At 48.2% G+C, this 24,989-nt stretch overlaps 1 protein-coding gene and 1 long non-coding RNA gene across 8 annotated transcripts in view; one reads left to right on the top strand and one right to left on the bottom strand.

The window, feature by feature from the left end:
• The window catches only part of NTM (neurotrimin), a 930,011-nt gene that overhangs the window by 160,366 nt on the left and 744,656 nt on the right, over positions 1-24,989 (top strand). The window lies entirely within an intron of this gene.
• LOC140594669 (uncharacterized) lies at positions 17,225-22,314 on the bottom strand. Of its 2 annotated transcripts, none has more exons than XR_011995750.1 (3): positions 21,437-22,314; positions 20,130-20,315; positions 17,225-17,754 (listed from the first exon to the last, which is right to left on the bottom strand). It is a non-coding gene; the product is annotated as an uncharacterized lncRNA (long non-coding RNA). The 2 variants fall into 2 exon arrangements; XR_011995749.1 differs by having other exon boundaries at positions 17,541-17,754; positions 21,606-21,711.

Genomic DNA, 24,989 nt, shown 5'->3' with positions numbered 1-24,989 from the left:
CCTGGAGGAGCTAGCTGGGGAGTAGCAGGGGGTTTGAGAGTCCATCCTGGGGGTGCTGGTGGAGGCCCAAAGCCTGCCCGCCTGCCTGTCCCCAGCAGACCTGCTGGACGGGAGCGTGCGGGCCTCGGGGACAACTGCCACCTTCCGATGGTCTAAACGGAGCAGGCCCGGCCTTGGGTGGAGGCGACTCAAGGAGGGATTGGGAACCAACCGACCCGCTAAACACCAGCTTGCCCCTCAGGGCCATCTTGGGAAGAGGCTGCTGAAGGTCAGCTTGAACAGGTCTTGGTTACTTAGGGCCTTCCCGGGACATCTGCTGGTGACGGGGTGCAGGCGCCATCCCGGCCTGTGCTTAAGGGGCAGGCAGTGAAGGTGTGGAGCGATGACTGAGGATGTCCGTACCATTTCGAAAACCAGCCACCTGTCCCCTGGCAGGAGAGGGTCTGGCTCCTTAGGGCTGGCACACCGCCCTGCCTTTGCAGGCTCTCTTTTCCTCCACTCTCTCCGGGAACCACCCTCTCCTTCCACCTGCATCGTGCTCATGGCCTGGGAGTTGTTTTAGTAAAGCCTGGACGTGGTGGGCTCCAGCTCCCTGGTGGGGGACGCTGCGCCTGCTCTGCACCGGGCGCCCCATGCTGTGCTGCCTGGAACAGGGCCAGGGCCTGGTGTCCGCAGAACCAAAGCTACCTGTCCTGTGAACCATCCAGCCACGCTGGGCCAGGAGGAATTGGAGCGAGTGCAGTGAAGGGATAAGCCCACTCATTCGGTGACGCAGCCGCTGTGTATTTTGTCAGCAAGATGGAGAAGGCTCACTATTTTCTCCGGCTTTCAGGATTTCCATATTTATTGCCTGTTTGCTACCACTAGGGAGAAGAGAAGAAAACAACATCTTCCTCCATTTGAAATTTTAAACATGAACACGTGAGGCTTCCCTCCCCTCCCTCGTCCCCTGCAGTCCCAGGAACGCATGGAACCGTGCAGAGTGTTGGAGCTGGAAGCACCGGGGAAATCCAACAGTGTTGCTTCGTTTTACATACGAGGAGACCACAGGCAGAGGATAAAGGGGTCTGGTCAACGCCAAACACCCAGTTAGTGGCAGCCCAGAGACTAGCATTTGTTTCTGCAGGATCTTAATGTGCGGCCTCCACACCGTGAAGTTCTTTCTATGCAAGACAAAATCCTCCCTCGTGTAGAAGATCCCACTATGTGTAAAGTCCGTGCAAGGGGCCTCCACATTATCTTGCACGTTTGTCGCCATCGAAGTGCCAAGATCACAGAGCAGGTGGTGCAGAACCAGGGCCAGAGGGAGAGGTGGTTGCTGCCCTGCAGGACAGCACCATCGAGGAGAGGTAATGACACAAAATAGATAGGATGCAATAAGGGATGGTGTATGTGGGGGATCCCTAGGTGGCTCAGCAGTTGAGCATCTGCCTTTGGCTCAGGGCGTGACCCTGGGGTCCTGGGATCGAGTCCCATGTGGGGCTCCCAGCGTGGAGCCTGCTTCTCCTTCTGCCTGTGTCTGCCTCTCTCTGTGTGTCTTTCATGAATATAAATAAACAAAATCTTAAAAAGTAAAAAAAGGAATGATGTATGTTGGAAGCTAAAGCACATAATGCGTGGCACACAGTACATGCTAGATGTTTCTTGAAGAACAAGAAGGGGCTATCCTGGACCAAGGGGTCAGGGAAGGCCATGGAGGAAACAGCACAGAGGTTACCTTCTGGAGGAGTTTCATCCAACGGCCAAGCGGGAAGGGCATTTCCAACAAGAGGCAGAACATGAACTGGGATGCGTTCAGGGAACGGCGTATACACACGGTACGGGGACGACTACATATGCGGAGGGAGCAGAGAGTAGGCCTGGAAAGTGGGGTCAGCCATTCACGGTGTAGAGATTTACTGAGGACTTGCCATATGCTGGCATCCTTGTAGGCCTGTGATTTTGCAGGGAATAAGACTGAGGGGGTGAGGCTGGGGGGCACACACCCACACACAGGTTGTGACATAACAGCAAGTCCCTGGGAGCCTAATTTGACAGAGGCCATCTGAGGTAAGACTTGAATGACAAGGAGAAGCCAGCCGTGGGAAAATCGGAGTCCCAGAGCCCTCTAGGCAAAGGATAGGCAAGTGGAAAGCTTTGAGGCAAGAAAAAAACTTGGCACGCTTGAGAAAGAAAAAAAAATAAAAGGCCCATGTGAAATGAATTTTGGGAGAGTCCACCAGTGGGAGAGGAGTTTGGGCAGCCGAGCAGAGGTTAGATTTTGTAGAACCTTCTAGTCCATGTCCGGGAGATTGAATCTCATTCTAAGGGCGACGAGAATAGAGTCCAACCTCCCTTCCTGCATTATCTGGCCTTGGGCTGTGTCTCCGTGGGAACAACTCATCTTGGTTTGCCCAAGACTTGCCCAGTTTTAGTACTGAAAGGCCGGCATCCTGGGAACGCCCTCTGTCCCCAGCCAGCGGGGCTCAGTCACCTTATGCCCACCCTCATTGTTGCATGCTACAGTCTTGTCGCAATTGTTTGGGGCTCGTTGTGGAGTCCCTCCAAAATGTCTGGTGGATTCATTAGAAAATAGATAGCCAGTCAAAATTTCTGGGACTGGGAATAACATAATTAAAGTTATTTAGGCATTTGCAAGATAATCACAACCTCTAGGGCCCTTCAATTTACATAAAGATCAAATCTTTATGAAATCTAGGGATTCATTTGGATGCGGAAAGGGTAATGGGCCAATAGACATGCCCCCCTTGGGAATCACAAAGGCCACCTCCATCCAGATGTTGCTGTCAACACCCTCTCTTGCAGAATTGATTGGGTGCTTTCGTCCTCGCTCTTCAAGACTTGAAGGTATGAACTCAGAATCTCTCTCTAGAAGCAAAATGTATAGGAACAGACCTTCACACGACAATACAAGCCGAGTCTGCGGAGGTACCTAGGGTCATCTCACACCTGTTGTGGGAGAAACACGGTAGCCCCCTGTGCTCCTCACCTCTGGAGTCGTATTTTCTAGCTTCTCATTAGTTAGAGTGAAATCAGAATAGGGCCTTGCTCCTTTAAGAATCTTTACCAAGATAATGGTATTCGTGATCTCACAATCACATAAATCACTGCCAGCCCCCTCAAGTCAATTCATATTTCTGTAGTTCGTTAGTGGCTCGGGAGGAAATTACATTTATTATAATTGCCTCTAATTGCACCAGATTAGTGATTACAATTATTGATGGCAGCTGATTATTCATTAGGCATCAAATCAATTCCCGTGCTTTCTCGTTACTCGAAACAGTAACTCTGATGAAGAGAGGTCTAAAGGAGGCCACGTCCACCCTCTTCCCCTGCGTGGCAGGCAACATCCCAGGGCTGTCTCTAAACAAACACCTAAAAACAATTTAGGACTTAAAGTGACAGGAGCATCGCTCTCTGTCCCCTCGTCCAATGCCTGCTGCCAAGCCCAGCACTGATGGAGGAAACTGTGGGTCTGTTAAACATCAGCAAAGCTTATTTGGAGGCTCCAGAATGCTCCAGACTGATAGCTCTTCAAGGATGTCCTTCTTGTTTTTTTTTTTTTTTTTTACATTTTTACAAATTTAAATTTAATTTGCCAACATATAGTATAACACCCAGTGCTCGTCCCATCAAAGGATGTCCTTCTTGACCACATAATGGAAATATCAGGGTTCTCTGGCCCAACTTTACTGGAATATATACAAGCTAGATTGGGGAGAGGAGAATAGACCTTAGAGCCTTCCAGACCTGACTTTAAATTCTGGCTGAAACCTTTTGAGCTACACTAAGCTGGGCGAGGCACTGACCCTCTCTGAGCTATAGAATCAACTGTAGGTCATGTGTAAGCATGCGATGAGATCCAGCGTCTCTTCTTCACGACTGGACTCAATCACCTAGAGTCGTGCTAGCAGAGAGTAAGAGTCCCGTGAGGATCTAAGGGGCGAATGTGTGGCTGTAGTAACACTCACCCGGAATTCATGATGCATGTACAGACCTCGTCTTGCACCGAGTGAAGATTAACTGCTCAATAACCCCCTGCCTCAACTCTACTTCCTCTACACTTTTACATTTATCCTCAAAAGTTTTATCCTTTATCTCTTTACGCACTGGCTCAATATTAACTGTAAACTTATCAACTATGGATTTTCTTGTCTGCGAACACTGGTGTATTTTTAATACAGGAGCAGCTTCCAGAAGACCTTTTGCGTGGTGGTTTTTGTTCTTTCGCTCATTCATTAGTACCTACAGCATGCCGGGCCCTGGATCTAGAGGAGTGGAGGAGATAAATAAAACATAGGTATTGACCTTGGACGGCACACAACCAGATGGGAAAGACTGTTCATTCTGTTTCTATGCTTTGTTTGCATTCAAGGAATGTACAAGGTCTAATAAGCCCACAGAGGATGGGAGAAACCCAGCTCAGCTTGGAGGGTCAAGAAGGCCTCATAGGGGTGGCATTTGTGATGGGCCTTGCAACTGCATGAATTTCTTCAAACGCCTAATGGAGTGACTAGGTTTCCAACAGAGCAAGTAGCACCTGAAAAGACACCTTTTCAGAGCGGCACTGTGTGCTTCTAGGTGTTTGATACTCGATCACCATGGCAATGATGAGTGCTGTTAGCCAGATACTCCCACAGGCCCAAACCTCCATGACAGAGGGGCCTTTCCATCCTGAGCAGCCGAGGAGTTGCCTGAGGGCTTTTTCCTGTGGACTTCTTTGAGACCAGAGCTGCCTTTGATGACACAAAATCTTAAGCCATCCTTTCCCCAAATTTTTAGGTCACTCAGGTCCCGTTCAGTGCCCTCATTCATCAGCTTTCCTACTTTTTGCAATCCCCATAGTCCCCCACATGATTAGTGTAAAGGGCGTGCGTGTGCCGGGGAGCAAAGGCATTCAGACATGCCACAGCCTACTCAGCCACAGAAAGCTCTGCACCTGCCAGAGAAGGAAGGAGGGAGGCCCCAGTGAGGAGGCACGTAGCCCCCGTGCCTGCCCAGGTCCTTGTCCACACGGGAGCCGGTGCTGAGTTCCCTGGTTGCTCAGATGTGAGCCCTTCAGTAGGTCTGACCTGTTCCCGGGGCCTCTAGGAGGATAGAGTGATGACCAGAGCAAGGCGAAACATGGGATTTCATGGAGGACACGGCCCCGGTGCCCTTTGTCTGGCAGGCCTTACCCTCAAGCCTGCTGGTCACTCGGCCTCTTTCAGGGAAGCCGCAGGGGAGCCCAGGACTTCTCTGGGCAGAAGGAATTGATCTCCTACCTTAAGTCTCTTGAGTGCCTTACTTCTGAACCCGTTGAAACTTCACCATTTTGGAGGCACCTGGGTGGCTCAGGGGTTGAGCATCTGCCTTTGGCTGGGGTTGTAATCCCGGGGGCCCGGGATCAAGCCTGATGGTGGGCACTCAGCTCGGTGGGGGGCCTGCTTCTCCCTCTCCCTCTGTCATCCTGGCCCCTCACCCCACTGCTCATACTCTCTCTCTCTCTGTCTAAAATAAATGAAATCTTAAAAAAAAAAAAAAAAGAAAAGAAAAAAAGAAAGAGAAAGAAAGAAAGAAAGAAAGAAAAAGAAAAAGAAATTTCACCATTTTTTTCTCCAGAGCTCCCTCTCTGCCCCAGCCTGTTTATCTATGCGGGAGCAAATTAACCCTCCCCTCCAGCTGACATGTGTCCCTACCTCCTGTCTTCTGAATTTCCCATAGGGTGGCAGTCTCCTCCTTGAAAGCTGATCTTTGAGGGGGAAGAAATACCTTAGTATAGTCTCTCTTCCTAAGAAAACAGAGAATATTAGTCCTGTATGATCGATCGGAACCCCAAACAATGCTTTCTCCTTCTTGGAGACTATACACCCCCCCCCCCCAAACAACCCCCTACCTAAAATTCACCAGAGGTCTTTTCTCAAGGGCAATGGGACATTAAGTCCCCTGACTTATAAAGGAAGCTACGATCCGTGATTTTCTGATCCGGGAGAAAGCTGCTGAGGCCAGAGCAGGTGGGGAGTTCCGGCTGGTGACAGAGCCATGTGAGTTTGCCAAGGCTGGTTTGGGAAGCTACGAAGAGCCTGCTGGCCGCAAGCACGTGAGCTAGGGAGACAGGCTGTCCCCGTCCCCTCTAGCGGAGCTCCTCCAACTCTATGCTTCTAGAGAAATACAGGTCGAAGCACCCCCGCCCCTGCTCCTGCCTGGTCCTGCAGCATCCCAGTAACAGTTGGTAAATGAGTCCCAGTCTAGCTGCTTATGCAGGGTGGTTGTGCAGTAAGAGCCTTCATCCTTATGGCAGGCACATTAATGCCAAGTTTGCTCATTCTAATTAATAACAGTCAGTAAACACCAAAGAGAGCTAATGATGATTACAGGCCACAGCTCCTGCGTGTTAGCAAACATGCCAGGCAGGTGGCCTCTCCTCCCTTCCCAGGAAAGAGGCCGGGTCTGTTTCTTGCGGAGATGCCATCCTGCCGACAAAGCCCCTTCCCCAGCGTTCAGCAAATCTTAGGTGACTTCTCACCCAAGTCCTGGCAAATAAGGAAAGGACAAGACCCACTTGGCGCAGTCATGCGGACAGGACCTGGCTTCCACATCAGAGGTCTCGGGAGTAGGCCCTTGGGTGCTTTGCGGCTCTGAGGCAGCTTTCCCCGGCATCTAGGATTAAGCAGATTTTTCTGTTTCCCTTTGTTTGAGGAGCTGTTCCCCTAAAAGTAATGCACTTTCCCTTGGAAAATTACGATACTATAGAAGAAGGTGAAGAAGAAAGTCAGAGCCCCCCTTAGTCTACTCCAGAGGCCGGCTGAGTCACCGGTTGTCATGCCCACTTTTCTGGGTTTCTCTCATCTTCTCTTTCTTGCAAGTTCCTACCTCGATTTTATTCTCTTCTATTCCTGATGCACACGTGGCTTCATTCCACTACTGAACTGTCCCTTCATGTGCCCTTCACTCTTTGTTCTACAGGCTTTGACCCATGCTCTTTCCCTAGACCTTTTCTCCCGACTCAAAGATTCTTCCTATGACTTCCAGGTCCCAGAAGACAAAAGGAGGAGGAATGGTACCCCTAGGATGCCTCATCTTGGAATGTTTTCTTTTTCAAGTTCCCGGAGTTGTGGCAATGAAACACAATTGTTCTGGTCAGAATCTAAATTTGAGAATATTTTCCTTCTCAAAACAGTCCCCAACACCATGGCCCTGGGGATGCAACGAATTGCAAAGAGCACACATGATGGGTTTGAAAGACCCTCCCCGGAGAGGCCACCAACTCCAGCTTGTGGGCTCTCCAAGTGGCCCCAGAGCCAGATTATAAAAATTCATGTCTGTCCACCTGAGAAGAAAAGTACGATCTGAGGAATAGAGCAGGCCACCTTGGAATCGAAATCTCATCCTAGATCTTTGGCTGCAAGAGCCCTCTCCCTCTGTCATTTTGTCTTTGTTAACCCCATCTTCCTTTTAGAGAAATTAATTCATCCGGCTATAAGGCTACCATTACTTCTCTCACCAACAGCCATCCAGCCGACCCTTTCTCCTTTGATGGGCTGCTCCGTTTAACCCACCCAGACCTGGTTCTCTGAGGGTTTAAGGATGAAGAGAATATAAAGAACTATGAAAAGTCATTAGGCAACATTTCTAGAAGGCTAAGGAGTAGATCCAAGTAAAGAAGAGAGTGTGGGTAGGATGGCTTATCTTTCTGTCTTTTTGAATGCATGGGATCTGATATCTCTCTCTCTTTCTTTCTTTCTTTCTTTCTTTCTTTCTTTCTTTCTTTCTTTCTTTTTTTTCTTCTTTCTTCTTTCTTCTTTCTTCTCTATGTCTCCCTTTCTGTGGCTGGAAGTCTTTCCTCCATTTTTTCTCTACTCAACCCCTTCTTTCTCTCACTGTTCTCATTCTCTCACCCTCATCTCTCCTTTTTGGATTATAATAAGGAATTGAAGAACACTGCTTAGTTTGGCCTCGTTGTGTTTCATGCATTCACTCATCCATCCATTCATTCATCCCACCAACATTCATAGAGGTCCGAGTCTCCATCAGTCACCTTGCTGGGTGCTCAGAATGCGGAGAAGACCACGCACCCAATCCCTGCTCCCAAGCAATATTGAATCAGCAAGGGGAGGATGACATGAAATTAAAAACAAACAAACAAACAAAAACTATTAAATACAGGTAGGAGACAATGGGAGTTTCGAGAAGGTGATGAGCAGACCTACGAGGTCGTATCAGGGAAAACTTCAGAGAAAGTGACATTAGGGCTGAATATTAGACCATGTTGAAGGTGTCGCCGAGGGGAGTGCAAGAGGCAGGGGGCTGGTGGGACGATGGATCTGCAGGCCGAGCATCCTACCTGAGCAAAAGCCGGCAGGTGTGAAGCCCCCGAACATTTGAATATCTGAAAGTAATCTAACCTGGCTGGGGAGGGCGGTGATGAGAAATGATCCAGGGAGGGGCTGCTGAATTCGATGATCAGGAACCTGGCAAGCTCCCCGAAAATACAAACAGCATTTCTACACGGACCGTCAGCTGGCGGGGGTGGGAGGGGCTGTCAGGAGGAGGGGAACTTTTACATTTTACCGAACGCCCTGCTGTACGATTTGAATTTTTATACCGTGAGCATGCATTACTTTTATTAAAAGGTAACACTAATAATTTATGGCATCATGTGCTGTGCTAAGGCGTCGAGTGTGTTCCTTTCTGAGAGCAGGGAGGCAGGCAGGGTTTCAAGCAAGACAATGCTCTTTGAAGCGGGTCTAATGCTCTTCACTTGAAGCTAGGTTGAGGCTAAGCTCATTATATATTTCCTTAACAAAGGAAACTGCGTTGTATTTTACCTCTAAGCAACCCTTGGTTGATTTTATTTTTCTGTTGGTCAGTGACCCTCCGTAGGAGCAGGGCCTCCCCCCGCTGCATTAGCAATTCCACTCTTTCCCTGGTGACTGTTCCATTTCCCTGTCATCCCACTTATAGACACCTGCCCTTCCTTTTACATTCTGCACAGCAGGGATTTCTGCTAAGGCTGAAAAATCGCCCATCAACCTTGGCCGACATCAACCATGTCATGTTTTCCAGACTCCCGAGCCAGCCTGTACTTCCTGCACTGTCCAATGCACCCGAGGTCCCTTGGAGCCCCTCTGTCCCGCAACACCACATTCCCAGTAGCAAGAGAGACCTGGTAGCCACTGCCTCAGCTACTGGGGGCGGGGGGGGAGATGCAAATGGAGCAGCCAAGAAAGCCAGGAATGACGGGCACCACGCTCATCTTTCTGCAAAGCTGCCCAGTGACCCTAGAAGGGAATGAGAAACCAGGTGACCTTAGGGTTTCTGAGGAAAGTGGGAGGCCCAGACGAAGAACCTTTGTCTTCCGTTTCCTTGCTGTACCTTTCTTCTCTGGACCCATCTTCTGGACCTCAGGACCCTCTGGATGTCCTCGGGCCCCTCACCTTGGCTGGCCTCATTCTTGTAGGCAGGGCTGCTTCTTCCCTCTCCCCAAACCCTTAGTTCTGTCTCTGGGTTTTGTGCCATGCTACTGCCTTCCCATAATGCTTGCCCCTCAGTGTTGCTGGTCCACGAGGCTCTGCTCCAACCTCCTCTTCCAAGAAGACTCCCCTAGGACTTTAGTTCCTATTCATGCCCTCATCCTCTCCATTCCCACAGACCTCGCTGTGTGTTCTCACACCTAATTCACATGGGTTGGTCATTCTTGGATTCTTTGCCCCAATTCTATTTCTCTTTTGGAAAATCCTGGCAGGTGAGCGGTAGGATTTACTAAATCACTGATTGCTCCCAAGCCCACGAGGCCTAGCACGTGCGAGGCAGCAGGTGACTAGAAGGTATTAGAATAAGGTCACAAACTTGTTTTCAAGATCACACCAAAAAGAGCAAGAAATTTGGAAAAAGACAGGGGTTCAAACCTTGCCTCTGCTACGCATACAGTGATCTGGAGTAAGTTCCTGAAGTTAAAGGATTTTCTCTTTCCATAACAATAAAATAGGGGGAGCAGTGCTTCTCTGGGAATTTTCATGAAGGTTCAGTTAGATAATGCAAAACAAGTAATTCGGGGTTTGGAGTTTACTAGGTAATAAATAAATCTTTTAACTCGGGGTTTGGAGTTTACTAGGTAATAAATAAATCTTTGTTCTCTTCCTTCTTAAGTGTTTGTAAGAACTTTTTCCCTCGATCACAAGTGTGTTTTGCCTCCACTGACACCCTCTCCTTCTGTATTTTTCTAAGTCAATCCCACCCAGGAAAGAAAACAGCCCCCAGGCCGTGTATCCAGGTGATGCCTGGAGGAGTGAGAAAAATAATTGAAAAAAAAAAAAAAAGTGTATTCTATCTCCCTAGAAGGGAAGGGTGAAGCTTGATCCTCTTTTATATTCACGGTGCTGTTTTTCTCCCCAGAGACTCAGGGCTATATCAATGTAAAGTTATAATAATTATCATAACATTCAGATTAAATGTGATGCTGACAAGGATTTCGGAGATGCAGAGGTGTGCTGGCTCCCACTGGAATGGGTGCAGCAAAGTCTGCTTTCCCATTGGGACTTCCCTGGTGCCTGGGAGGTGTGGGGGACATGAAAGGCTGACCCCTTGGGGTTTTATTTACGTGACCTACATCCAACACACCCCTTGCCTCCAGGCCTCCTAGTATAATCTAAATCTAAATCTTGTACACATCAAATGAAAAGAAACAAGCCAACAGCAAACTTCCACTATGGACTAATAACTAAAAGTCAGCTACCAGGTACCCGGGGATGGGGAGCACCAGCGTGGAAAGGGGAGCAGTAAGAAAAAAACTACAGTAAATAGCCAATGATGTGATCGCCCTCAAAATTGGGAGTCCTTGAAGGCAGAATTCGTGCCTTGGGCCTCCCTGTTTTCCATGTGGTATGTGCACCTATGACGATTAAAAACATAAAGGAATAAATGCCCAGAAGCAGAAAAGCTCCTCATCCCCACCATTCACTAGGTTTCTCAGGGCCCAAAGTGTAATGACAAGAAAGTACAGTAACAGTTCAGAGGCTGATTCAGGAAAGAAGGAAGGTTTCTCCGTTTCTGGACCATTCTCTGATCCCATTCTAAAGGTTTGATAGCAGAAGCCCAGAAGCACGGAATTTGGGAATTTCCTAATTTAAATTAGGAAAAGACCATGTATGTATCTGGGATGGTGACTCTGAAAACTCAGCACGTTGTAAACAGGCGAATAAAGAAACTTGGGTCTAGGGTCATACCTTGTGTAGGAAGAAACTATGGGCAGGAGGGAACAGGAGAGAGAACCAAAGCGTTCTTGCCTGCCTCCAAGATGTCAGGTGTTGAGCTAAACTGTATATTATCCCACAACGAGGTGAAGTCTAGTGATTGCATCCTTAATTTCTTAGGAAAAAACAAACAAACAAACAAAAAACAAAAAACTAAACTGTGATCAAAGGGTGAGAGAATAGTCTCCCCCAAGTCACAAGAGCTTATGTTCTCCAGTACCCCAAACTTTCTTACCCCAGGTGCTCACGTGCCTTGGATACTGAGAAAGGGCCTCCAGTCAAGGGCAGATTCTACTGGAGGTTATTCATCGTCACTGGAAGCTGTTCCCTGCAGCCTTTCAAAAAATCTTCATTACTGAAGAGTCTGGAGGCAAGGATTTTGGGGAAGGATGGGGGGAGATAAAATGTTCACAGGAAGAAATCCAATACTGCCCCAAAGATGATGAACATCTCCCAACACTAACGAAGGGTTTCCATCTTTTGCACGACAGACAATACAATTGATGGTAGTGTCCTTTTCACAGACACCTGTGTACATGGTGGATTATATTCATAGGCTAAGATATGCAATGACTTGCCTTTCATGGCAGACACCTGAGCATGACATGGACTGCTTGCATGGCTCAGGGGTGGGGGACACGCATCTCTGGATCTGGGGTATTAGGGACCCACACCTACAGAAGAAGCAGGAGTCATAATAAATAATAGTATTAAATATTTACTATGTGCCAACCCCTGTTCTGAGCCCATTGCATGAAATGTCTTAATAAAGACTCAGAAAAGACAGAGAGAGAGAGAGAGAGAGAGAGAGAGAGGAAGAGAGTTCATTTCCCAGAGTTAGGAGTCTTTATGTTCTGTCTCCCTTTCTGATATTTCCTAGGGGTGGTGGAAGGGGAGGAGGGTGGGGGGGGTGGGGGTGACTGGGTAACGGTCAGTGAGGGGGGCACTTGACGGGATGAGCACTGGGTGTTATTCTGTATGTTGGCAAATTGAACACCAGTAAAAAATAAATTTATTATTTAAAAAAAAAGAAAGGAAGAGAGGAAGGAAGGAAGGAAGGAATTTAACTTTGTTAAAACCAATGTGTTTCAAACCAAGACTCTCCAACTATTTTTTTTCTTTTTATCTTCTGTTAACATCCTTGCAGATGTTCAAAAATCCTCTATCCCCCCAGGGGTACCTGGGGGGCTAGTTGGCTAAGCATCTGCCTTTGGCTCAGGTCATAATCCTGGGGTCCTGGGATGGAGCCCCACGGGCTCCCTGCTCAGTGGGGAGCCTGCTTCTCCCTCGCCCTCTGCCCACAGCTCCCCCTGCTTGTCCTTTCTCTCTCTCAAATAAATAAAATCTTTAATAAAAAAATTTCCTCTACCCACGAGACTGCTCTATTCATAAAATGCTCATTCCCATAGTCTCTTTGCTTTGTGTCCTGCCCTTGAGAGGACCCTCAGATGTCCTTGTGGGGATTTCTCTTTGTCATCAGAGAAGGGGACACACGAAGGAGGCTATGCCTGTGATAGCAAAACCTGAGTCTTCAGGTGAGGAAAAGAAGCAGGGAGCTGCAGCCAGCCCGCTGATAAGACCTAGCCAAAAAAAAAATTAATTTTTGAGATGAAACTCTTGTCTCCCACCTCAAGATTGCTACACACACTGTGGAAAGAACCAGAAAGAGGGGCAGGACCTCTTCGGCCATCCACAGTCACCATATAACAGGCAGGGGGACCAAAGCTCTCTGTTGGCAAGGATCACCACAAATACCTATAAAGTAAGGGTCCTGCAGTTCAGGCATCTTCCTCAAAGTCTAAATCTTTAGACAGCCCAGTAGACCTCAGCAAGCAAAAGACTTACACAGGCATTTTGCAAAAGAGGGCCCAAAAGGCCAATTCAACATCATTAGGTATCAGAGAGAGGCCAATTAAGGCCACAGTGATATAGTGAAGCACACTCACCGGGATGCGGACAGAGGTAAAGAAGGAAGAGAGCGAGGGAAGAAGGGGAGAGGGAAGGAACCGGGTGGAGGAGGGCAAGAGAAGGCCAAGGAGGGAAGGAGAGAGAGAAAGAACAGGAAAGAAGCCTGCCAAGACCAAGCACCGATGGATGGGGAGGCGTGAGCGCCTGACCCACAGCTTGCAGGTGCGGATCAGGGCGGGCAGTTGGGAAAATCGTTTGCCTTTCTACCAAAGTTTAAGTAGTGGGACTTTATACATTCACATTCCTCGTTGAAGAAGCGTGTTCACACAGGTGCATCAGGGGATGCGTGCAGGAATGTTTCTGACTATGTTGTTTAAAATAGCCTCAAGATGGAAACAATGAAAATGTCTATCACAGTAGAATGAAGACATACGTCGCAGTATATCCGTTCCAGGGGATGTCAAACAGCATTGAAAATTAGTCAATTCTAAAGACACATAACAAGGATGACTCACACAAAGCACACGGAGCTCCAGTAGCCAGACACAGGAGGACGCACACTGTGTGATGTTTCAAAACAGAATTAAACTCTTAGGTCTTGGGAGGCTTAGAGCAAAACAAAACAAAAACCAAGCAAAACACGCAAAACCCCCTAAGGGAGGTGATTATGATAAAATTTAGGATGGGGTTATGGTCAGTGAGTGAGGGGAATGTCGTAATGGGGAGGGCCCACATGAGCTCTGGGGTGCTGGCAGCGTCCTTTCAGAGATCTGGGTGGTGGTGACAAAGGTGTTCAGTCTTCAATAATTCATGAAGCTGCACATCCAGGTTTTATGTACTTTTTAGGTGTTAGATATTCTATGATTTTTGGAAAAGATCTTAAAAACCTAAATGTGAATACAGGCCAGTTGGACTCCCCTGAGTGCTCAGTGAACACGTCAGCAGCCCTCCAGACAGCGGCACCTGATGTCCAGGAGACACCCCAACCCTGAGGACTAGAACTTAACTCATCACTACGGGCTCCAAACCCAGTCCTTCTTTTGTGTTTTCTAATTTTATGAATGGCCTCAACCTCCATGCCCACAACCCGGGAGCCATCCCATCTCTCCCTCCCCTATTGTTTAAGTACAGTTAGTTCCTAAACCTGATTCATTTCCACCTCCTACACATTAAAAAAAAAAAAAAAAAATTACCTACACCCTCACGCTCCCTAGCCCAATCTTTGTTAGAACTGCATCGTCCCTAGCTTGTGTGATTTTTTAAAATTTATTTTTATTTTTATTATTATTATTATTTTTGCTTTAAGATCTTTGCCGTCATTTGTAAAATCAAGTCTTGACCTCTCCATGCGGCGCACACAGTGATTTAAAACCTGGCACCTACGTGCCTTTCCACTGTCATTTCCAGTGAACTTGACCACTTGCTATTTCAAATTCTCTTAACCCCTGCACCTGTTAGTCTCCCTGCTGCCAATAGCCTCATGCCGTTCTTTCCCTGGCCAATCCCACTCACTTCCCGGTTGTTCAAGGCCCCAATCAAATGCTTCTCGTCCTGCCTTTGAGTTCTTCTTCCGCACTTTCTACCACTTCAACAACCGGGATTTAATTTTACTGTGTAACTTGTCATGCTCTTTGGCCATTACGTGTTGACAGACCAGTCTCTCTTTCAGATCACGCGAACCTCGAAATGGTTTTGCCATCTTTACCTCCCTAGTCCCCAGAGCAAAGCTTACCAGAAAGCATGATCTCATCCAAAGTGACTGAATGAACGTGTGAACAATAAGTGATTTACCTGATGATCCCGTGATGGTGTGAGGCTTAGGGCATAACGCGAAGAAGCCAAATCCCTTCCATATTTGGTGACATATCAGCTGTTGACCAAACACAACATTTAGTAACTTAGGACTTTCGGCGGGGAAACTGGAGATGCTCGGGGATGCGACAACTTACAAACAGATGTTGCTCCATTTATATACAAAGTTTGTTTAGGTTACCACCAAACATGCTCCCCCCCCAACACACACACATATAGGCCCATATTTACAAAGGAGTAACTCATGAGGACAAAGGAAGTCAGTTTGCTACTTCGCGTCCCTCCGTTCTACTATTTTCCCCGGCTTTTTCATCACTCTGGGATGCTGCCTTAGTAAGTCCCAAGCAAGGAACAAAAGAACCTCCAGGGTTAAGTTCTATATTAACACTACTTTGCTAAATACCAAGAGCAATTAGGTTTCAACAAAGTTTTTGGAGATCACATGGGCTCCCATCACCCCCTCATTTCTTGGAGAAAGAGAACATCTGTTTGGATGTGCTTTGCTTTGCCTTCTGAAGCACCCTCTCTCCCAGCTCCCAGTCAGGAGACCGGGGCACGGAGGCTACTGCTCACTGTAATTAAACCACTCGGGGTGTCTCTGGGGGACTGGCGTAGGAAGACACAAGGAATCTGTCTCTTTTAAAGAAGTCATACACTTTCTAAGTCACCCATACGTATTAAATGCAGGTAATTCCACATGTCATAAATATTGGAGAAATACAATCATTTCTCCCAACCTGTAGTCAAAGTCAGTTTACATCTCATGCCATTTTTGTTTGCTTTCTCGTCATTGGTTCTCTAGGAAAAGATGGGATAAACTGAGCAGAGTCCCGTTAGTGGTCGTGTGGTCCTTACGATCTCGTCTGTTGGAGACAGTCTTCTAAAGGTGACAGTTCTTGAAACCCATGAGTGGTTCCCTGAGTCTTTTCTTGGTGAAGGAACTGATTGTAGAACAGAGGAGAGCCCCCAAGGACAGGAGAGTTAACTGAAGGCCCTGAGTTGCCTACAGATCCCCCCTGTGTTCAGCCCCTGGCAAGCCCGATTACAGGTGGATTCAGGATGAACGAAGCATAAAGCAGTCCAGGAGCATTTGGGGGAGTCTCTTGCCTCACTTTCATCCACTGGTCCCAGCCCAATTGTCAGCTCTGGCTTTCCGATGCTGTCTGGGGAGAGAAATGTTTCCAGCTCTTGCCCAGGCAGGAAAGGTACTTGTCTTCCCTTTATCAGTGCTGTCCGCCAAGAAGATGATAACCCCATCGGGCACAGAACACACTTTCTCTGATAGCATCTGTTCCCCAGAGCAGTCACTTTCCTCAGGGAATGGACTTAATAGAACATTTCTAAATGCCAAGGTGTGACAGTGCACTGGAGCCCCCAGCCCCAGGCCCCATGGGTAGCGAGTAAGGAAGGATTACAAATGGCAACGGGGCAAAGGCGCCACCTTTGCTGATGACTGGAAGCCTGTGGCTCCGTGCACAGGCCTTGGGAAGGAGTTAACCAGCCTCCAAGGGAACAGTCAGAGGAAAGCCTCTTGCTTTTGTGAGGAAATGCTGGTTTAGCACCTTGCGGATGGGAGTCAGTGTTCTGAGAGCTGTCGTGGAGAGAATATGTCCTTGGAGCCGAAGGCAGCAGGAAAACAGATGGAAGATGGGAAGCGAGTGTGAAAGCCAAGCCAAGTGGCAGGATTAGAAACCAGGCTGCCTCTGGTATCAGCCTCTCACCGATGGCCAATCCCCACTCACCTTCCCACGTCAAGAATCGAGCCACTAAAACCAAAACGTCGCTATCCCTTCCCTCCCTCACCCCCAGACAGAGCGAAGCAGGTAGACGGAATGTTATCAGTCGCTATAAATTTGGAAAAACAACAGTCTGCATATGAATTGCATTAAAGGCAGCATATTATCATTTAATTCTGCAGATTACACTCTTAGGGGAAACGGTGTTTCATAATGGCCAAGGCAGGGTCCCTGGGTTAAAGCCCGGTTCCGCTGCTTAAGCAGGCGTGAATCCCTGGGCAGACTACTGTGCCTCCTCGTGCCTCGACATCCTTTTCTGTAAAAAAAGGCTGTAAAAATTACCTATCTCATAGGGAATGTTGAGAATTAAGTGAAATCATATACAATCTTAGAGGACCATGCGGTAAATGTCAACCTTATTGTTACTTTAAACCATTCTGGGGCAGAGAGCTAATGATGTCATAACTCTCTCCACATACGCATGTGTGTGACTGGGAAGGGGTATTTCAGGTCATTTGTGTTATACACACACATATATTATTTGTTTGTTTGTTTATTTATTTATTTATTTACTTCCTTACTTATTTTAAGCCAGTCTGCCATGACAGGCAGGGGCAGCTCATTCTAGCGTCTTGAAGCAGATTTTGTTTTTCTGGGATTTCCCAGGAAGGGAAGCAGGGCACCGTGGGAGCCCTCAGGGTGTACGTGCGGCAGGAAGCAAAGGTCGGGAGGGTCAGGATGCACTGAGCGTTGGGGGAGGCCCTGGGTGACTCCGGGATCAGGCTGGAGACAGCGCTGCCACTGTGACACCGTCCCTGAAGCAAACACTTGGATGAATGTTATCTCTCCAGCTGAGCCACGGATCTTTGGGAGGAAGAGGCTGTGGTCAAGGTGCTCCCGTCCCACATTGTGCGGCTGAGGCCGTTCTGCAGCCACTGGGTTGTTCGAGCCTTGGGTGACTTGGCTCAGAGGAATGAGAGGGAAAGCCAGACCCATGACCTGCATCTTCTCACTGGCTCCTGGCCCTGTGGAATCCACTTCACCTTCCTGCGCTTCACACTTCTCCTCTGAAAGCAGCAGGAAGAAAATAATCATTTTTTTAGCAAACGTGGCTCCTTCTGTCACCATGACTGAATCATAGTTTCAAAACTGTCCCACAGCCATAAAGACATAAAGCCCCTCCCTCAGGAAGCCCAGGCCCCTGACTTAAAACCAGTAACAGATTTATCTGACCCCTACCCGGAAGACACACTTTTAAAGTATTTCGATCATGTTTAATCACTTCTGTTATGTGGCACGTACAAGTTTGTGGCCTTTGCTTTGGGCTGTCAGCCTCCGAAATGTAGGGGGTTCTGTTGCTGATCCAATCATGGCCGATTATTTATTTATTTGTTTGTTTGTTTGTTTGTTTATTTGGATTTATTTATCTGTGAAAGACAGAGGGGAAAGTGTGAGTGGTGGGGGTGCAGGGGACAAGGGAGAGAGACTCTCAAGCAGATTATCCGCAGAGCATGGAGTCCCACACCGGGCTCAATCTCATGACCCCGAGACTGTGACCTGAGCTAAAATAAATTGGTGGACGCTGGTCCGACTGAGCCACCCAGGCACCCCTGTACTTGATCATTTAGACGCTGCTTGGAGCATTTTGATGTTGGGGCTAGGGAGGCTGGGGGGCAAGGCAGTGGGGGCGGGGGCAGTGAGTGGTGCCCTATCAAGACTGTACCTTTGAGCAAATGCTGTCTGTCATCTTAAGACTGAAATATCAAAAGAGCTAAGCCTCAGAGCCCAACACGTAACTCACTTTGCAGCACGTGGCTTGGTGTTGGGGCTGCAAAGGAATAAAGGAGACCATGTACATGGAGGGACAGGACTAGGCTAGCACCATGGTTTCCCTCTACCTTGGGTTGCGTCTCTACCTGCTGGAGCAGCATGGAGACCCCTGGTGCTGGGCCTTGACTCCACGCGGCCACCTGTACGTTCCACGGACCCATTCTGCTGGGCTTACGCTGCAGGGACTGGAAAGACTCGTAACTGTCCAGTAACCCGTGATTATTCCTGTTGTCAGGGAATCAAAGGACGGTGAGGTCTGTTTCCTAATCCTCAAAGTTTTATATAAAAATACTACTGGTTTTATTATTCCAAAAGCCTCTGCTGCCTCTTTTCTTTTGCCTAGAGCTACAAGTCTATTTTATTCTCAACTTGTCAAGATTTCTCCCTTTTTGTGTATATGCCCATCCTATTATTAAAAGCGTTCCAAGTAGATCCCTTGAGATTTTGAGGATATCAGTTGCTAATGAGGTTGGCAGTATCCTAATAAAATCCAGGCACTTCCTTCCTTGGTCTGAAGTGCAAGGTACTGGCAAGTCAGCCAAGTATCATCGGGACCTCCGTACATCATTTTCATGTCTTTGAGAGGGTAACGGTCAACCTGAGGGCAGGGGGGCTGCTCCCGCCCTTCTCTGGAATTCCAGGAGCAGCCGTGCAAATGCTGAACAGGACTTTGGCCTGTAGAAGGGAGAATTATGGCTTCTGATGCACCATTCTACTTGTCTGTGACTCCTGAAAGAGAGCACAGTGACGGATAAGCAAACGTGTCAAAATCTGGGTAATTGTTCAATCCGAATGGTAGTTGTATGGGGTTGATTCTTTCATTTTCCTGTGAATGTTTGAATATTTTCTAAATAAGAAATAAATTCAGGGGCACCTGGGGGGCTCAGTCAGTTAAGCATCTGCCTTCAGCTCAGGTCATGATTCCAGGGTCCTGGAAGCCTGTGTCGGGCTCCCTGCTCAGCAAGGAGTCTACTTCTCCCTCCCTCTCCCTCTGGTCCTCCTCCTGCTTGTGCTCCCTCCGCCCCCCCCCCCCCCCCGTGTGTCTCTCAAATAAATAAGTAAATCTTTAAAAAAAAAAAAAGGAAATAAACTCAAAAGATAATTGAAGGGATAATTATGAAATGCAAATCCAAGTATATAAAGAATGGAGCAAGAACAAAAACTGTTGTTTATTTGTCTCTGTTTATGTCAGGTGACCAGCACTCCTTCTGGCTCACTTGCATTTCTCTTGACAGATCAACTTCCATTTTTTTTTTTTTTTAATTTCCAAAAGCCTGATAGAAAACTTTTCTACATATTCTCCTTAGTGAAACATGTGGCTATCACAGACAGTAGTCTTCACGTTTCAGAAAAAAGGCCCACAAACTCCTCCTGGTGTTTCAATCTGGTGATTCTTGACAGTTCTCTGGTAAAGCAATAAACTGGCTTTCTGTTTTACATCTAAGGAGACTGCTTGGCTCCTGCAATACTTTTATCTTTTCCTTCTCCTCAATATGTCACGGGGAGAGGATGGTATGTTCACTTTGCGGTCTCAAATGTATGACACATAGTCCTGACCCTTAAGAAGTAAAATGTGTACAATTTCGTAGTTTCAAGGTCCATTATAACTGACCTCTGCATTAGGCTAGATGCAGGCTAAGTTGCTTTAACAAGACAACTCCACAGGCAGTGGTTTAATCGAAGTGGAACTGTATTTCTCCTTCCAGAAGGTAGATGGCCTAGGATGGCGGAGTTATCCCGACAGCCGCAGCTTTTACCCCTGGTTTCAAAGTGGCTGCTTCAGCACTTACCGTCGCATCTGTAACCCAAACGGCAGGGAGGAGTGAGGCAACAAGAGACTCACGCATTTCTTCCTTCGAAACACACGGCCAGAAAGTGGAATCCATCACTTCTGCTCTCACCCCCTGGCTCAGAACAGTGTCCCATGCAGACCTCACTGCAGAAGTGGGTGGGAAATGCAGATTGGCAATTACAACGGGACGAGAACACGTGGCCCAAACTAGAATTTTCTGCTGCACGTAGCTCATGGCTCCCAGGACCCAAATTCAGGTGTTCTGACTCTGCACATGCTGCCCTTTAAGACATGAAACCGCAAGTTTAAAAATTGATCTGCCTCCTAACGTGAAAGAACACAAGGGCTATGCCACGTGTCTTTTACGAGATCCTGTGGGGAAAAGTCTCAGGCAAATCCTGTGATGCAGCCAGTCTTTGCGAATGCTACGCAGAAATGACTTTTCCATTCTGTCACACTTTCTGCGTGGCCTCATCTGTCACAGGATGCTAGAGAGTTTTCTAGTCTTCTACGTGGAAAGCCCTCGTTTTTCCTCACTTAGAAATTACAGAGATAGCGGCCCCCAGCGTCTATCTCCATAGTTGCAAACACAGTGGCACAGATTTTGATTCAAATATACATTACACTGGGTGTTATTCTGTATGTTGGTAAATTGAACACCAATAAAAAATAAATTTATTATTTAAAAAAAACAAAATATACATTACATGGGGTCAGAGCCAGAACATATGTCCCAACATGCCGTAAAGTCTTCAGTAATTATATACTATTAGAAAAAAAAAAAAAGATCAATACCGTAGGGTCGGCCTATGATATAATGTCGAAGGAAGGGAACCTTCGGTGGAATATGTTTTCCATTAAGTCCCGGCCAGGCGTGCGCCCTGCGTTCCAGAAGGAGTTCTCAGCTCCATTCTCCCTTCTTTCTGTGGGCTCCTCCCCTCCCTCTTTCCTCAAATCTCCTCTTTTAAATATGAAAAGCTATATTCAGGGCTTAATGTATTCTTCTGAAAAACCTTTAAGGCCATCTTCAGAAACACAGCCATTTCTTATTTAATAAACAATCACTGTCTCATTAAATGTAAATTAGTTCTTTATCCTTAGCCGTATTTGTTGAATCTATTACTTACTGTGTTTACCGATTTTGTTTCCTTTGGCTGCAAAGCTTTCTGTAAACTACTCATAAATATAAAGTTGAAAGGAAGGCACTTTCTCTCCGCCGAGGCACCTGCATTAGCAGCTTTGAGCAGCCCTCTCCCGCAAGTCCTCAATACCCCTGGTGCCGAGGGCCCCCATCACCTGGAAGGAGCTCCAGAAGATTCCCGGCTGCAGGCGCTCCGACGCCCGGGCCTGTGTCCCTCAGGAGTGGCAGCACTTCCTCCCTGGTCCCGCGCTGGAGGAGTCGGAGTCCTTGGTGCAGGTGGGAGATGTGCGTGTTCTTTGAAAAGAGTGAGCACAGCCAGTCTTCTGCCGAGGAGAAAATGAGTTCTTTGTGGCAGCGGTAACATTTGGCACTTTGATTCGCTCGGTTCTAACATGTCCAAGTTTCCTGGCTTAGAGGGCACAGTGTAAGGCCCATCTGTTCCAGCAGGCTTTCCCTGATTAGATAGGATGCTTGGCAAACAGAGTCTCAGATAATGGATATTTGAATATTTTTGTAATTTCCATGCTTGTGCCTAACAGCTTAGCAGTTGGCCCTATGTTTAAAGAAAATGGATAATAATCATGACTAATGTGGTAATTTCCATTCAAAAATTTCAAATGGTGCTTAATTAAATCTTCCAATAACATTTGGAAGCAAAGGTTTGCCCTGCCCATGCGATCCAGGAAGCAAAGAGTGAGAGGGTGGTGGAAGGAGTCTTCAGGAGCTTGCCCGCAGGAGACCACTCGCTTCATTGCAGCCCCTAGAGTGTTCTCGTCACCCGGCCTTTCCCCAGGGGCTGGCTGAGGCTCTCCCCACAGTGGGTAGGGCCCCTCCAGCCTCTCCTGTCACCTCCATGGTGCCTACGAGATGGGAGGACGCACCACCCAGATGGAGCTGCCTGAGGGTTTGCCCACACAGTTCCAGAAGGCTTGTCCCCCTCACCCTGTCCTGGTAAAGAGGCGTCAGGCTGCCGTCTGGGTGGCAGGGAAGGCTGCGGGCCCACCAGCCGGGCTCACTCAGCGCTTGGCCTAGATTAGCGACGCCCTGGTCCAAATCTTCCCACCGTGGAGGCCCCTTTTGATTTTAAAAACCTTCAACATAACAGCTTTCCTAAACTCTACTTGGTGACTTTTCATGTCTGGAACCCTGTGAAGAATCACATCTGAGCATCTTAGCGTTGGGAAAAGACGTGGAGGTTTTCCAGATGGACCCCCTCATTTTAGGGGTGAGGCACTGAGCCTCCAGCCCCCATCCTCCCAAAGCCCAAAGACTAGGTGAGCTCATTTCAGCCATTTTCATCCTAGCTTGGCCTGGAACCCGAGCCTCCTGGCTTCCAGTCCAGCGACCTTTTGCTTCAGCATTAAAAATGGATTTTTTCCTCTGTTAAAATCCAAATCTATTTTTATTCCTTTCCGTTTCCATTGGGAGACAGGCAGGAGGTGGAGTGATAGAACAATTTGTCGGTACCCTACTTATATCCCTTCTTCCCATCCCACAAGGGCCGTGGCTGCGTGGCCTCTCCCTCCTCTCCCTCCCCTAATGCCTTTGGCCTTGCGTCATAACCTTGCCTCTTCACCTCCTTTGGTCTCATGTCCCCACCTGCAAAATCAGGCAAGCAGGATTTGCCCTTTACCCTCTCGGGAGGTTCGAAGATTGATAACACGTCAGGAAAAAGACTGAACTTATTAGAATTTCACCGCACCCTGTTTAAACAGAATAGCCCCCAGAGAAAAGAAATTTGGAAATAACTTTCCCTTATATTATTTTTTAAATTCCCTTTTGCCTCTTCTTATTATTTATTTTTATTCTTATTATTTTTTTTAATCTCGGGGTCTGGTTCTACTACCCTTGGAAGTCTTTCATAAAGGTCTGATTGTTCCCAAGCAAGCTGGCCACGCACTGAAGCAGGACGGAGAGAGGGATGATACAGCGAGCCGGGCCTGGGGAGTGACAGCCCTGTCAGGCTGACTTATGATGGATGAGGGAAAAGTCTATTTCTCATCCTGGTCGGGGAGGGACAGTGTAAAGAAAGATGCACCAGGAGTCTCTGGGCGATTCATCTCGCAGCAGATAAACTCTCAGAAGCTGCAGACTTTTGAGGGGAGGAGAGGAAGAACTGAAGACTCAGATTCATTATGTGAAGTATAATCTCACGAGGAAATATCAAAATGTGTCAGCAGCACCCAAGATGGGACGGGGGGGGGGGGGAATGCGTGGAGAGGTGGAGAGGGTGGGGACCTCACTGACGGTGTTTGTCAGCTGCTAAACCAGGCGTGGAGGCAGAGAGGCTCTGGGTCCTGCTCTGCCCTGCAAACAGCCTCCCACCCGGTTCCGGAGGAGGCCGTGCACACGGGCGGGGCACTGCAGGAGATGGGGCAGGTGGGCCCAGCGTCCACCTGCACCTGCGCCTCCTGTGTGGGGAGCGGGGGTCGGGGGGCAGGTGTGAGCAAGCCCGGGAAGAGCCACAGGCACCTGGCCCTGTCCCTAGAGCGTTTCCTGGGCCTGTTTGCCCCGAACCGCCGCCTCCCCACTGCTCGTGTCTGAATTTGAGCAGAGCTCTGGTCTGTCACAAGCAGCCTGAGTCTTGCAAATGAAAATTGATAGTTTGGGGAGCCTTTCCCCGCCACTGTAGACGTGCTCAGCGGACTGAAATTCTCTGGGCCCCACATATGCATTATTAGGCGCCAGGCAGCTCCCCAGCCGTACCTCTGCAGACCCACCCTCCCCCCCCACCCCCGCACCCCAGCACCCCGGAGGGAGAAGCCGCCAAAAGCTTCCCCAACTCCGGGCACGGGGACAGCCTTTGCAATTTCAATCTCTGTCTCGCTTCTCATTCCCACAGTGACCTTGGGCAAATCACTTTCACCTCCCTGAGACTCAGTTTCCACATCTGGAAAGCCGAGATAATAGCAGGTAGCCTCCTGGGGGGAATCTTCGAGGCTTAATTAATTAATGTTTGGCAAAGCTTCCGAGACCTTTGCTTGAAAGAATCCGTGTGAGTGCAAATTATTATTATTATATCACTAGAGCCTTAACTCCAATTTGGTGGCTGAGGCTAATAATTATTTCTTTTCTGAAGGAAAAAAAAATATTAATTTTAATTCCAAGCAAATTTGCCAGGTTGTGGGGGAAAAAATTTACCTTTTGTCAAGGACAATATTGTGTAGCTGGAAGTTCCAGCAGCTCCTCTCAGGGGAAGGCTGCAAGGAAATCTTCCTATTTTGCCGTCTTTCCTGGGCATCCTGTCCTCTCTCCTGTCCCTTTGTGTTGCTCTCTGGGGTGGAGGTGTCAGCCTGGGGGATGTGGAGGTGTCAGCTTGGGGGGGTGGAGGTGTCAGCCTGGGGGGCCGGGCACCCCCTCCGCTCACTGTGCTCCGGTCCCCTGTGCCCTGGGCCCTGGCCCTTGCACTGCCCTCCGCTGCCACCCTTGCGGCAGCCCACCCTCAGCTCTGGACACTTCCTTGGGCTCCACATTGAGGCCAAAGGCCAAGTGTTTTTAAGAACCAAGACTTCGGACGACATCCTTGAATTGATTTCAAA

The sequence above is a fragment of the Vulpes vulpes genome, chromosome 12 (genome assembly GCF_048418805.1).
Source record: "Vulpes vulpes isolate BD-2025 chromosome 12, VulVul3, whole genome shotgun sequence".
NCBI lineage: Eukaryota > Metazoa > Chordata > Mammalia > Carnivora > Canidae > Vulpes > Vulpes vulpes.
The sequence above is the reverse complement of the archived record's forward strand: the minus strand, read 5'-3'. Positions and strand labels throughout refer to the sequence as shown.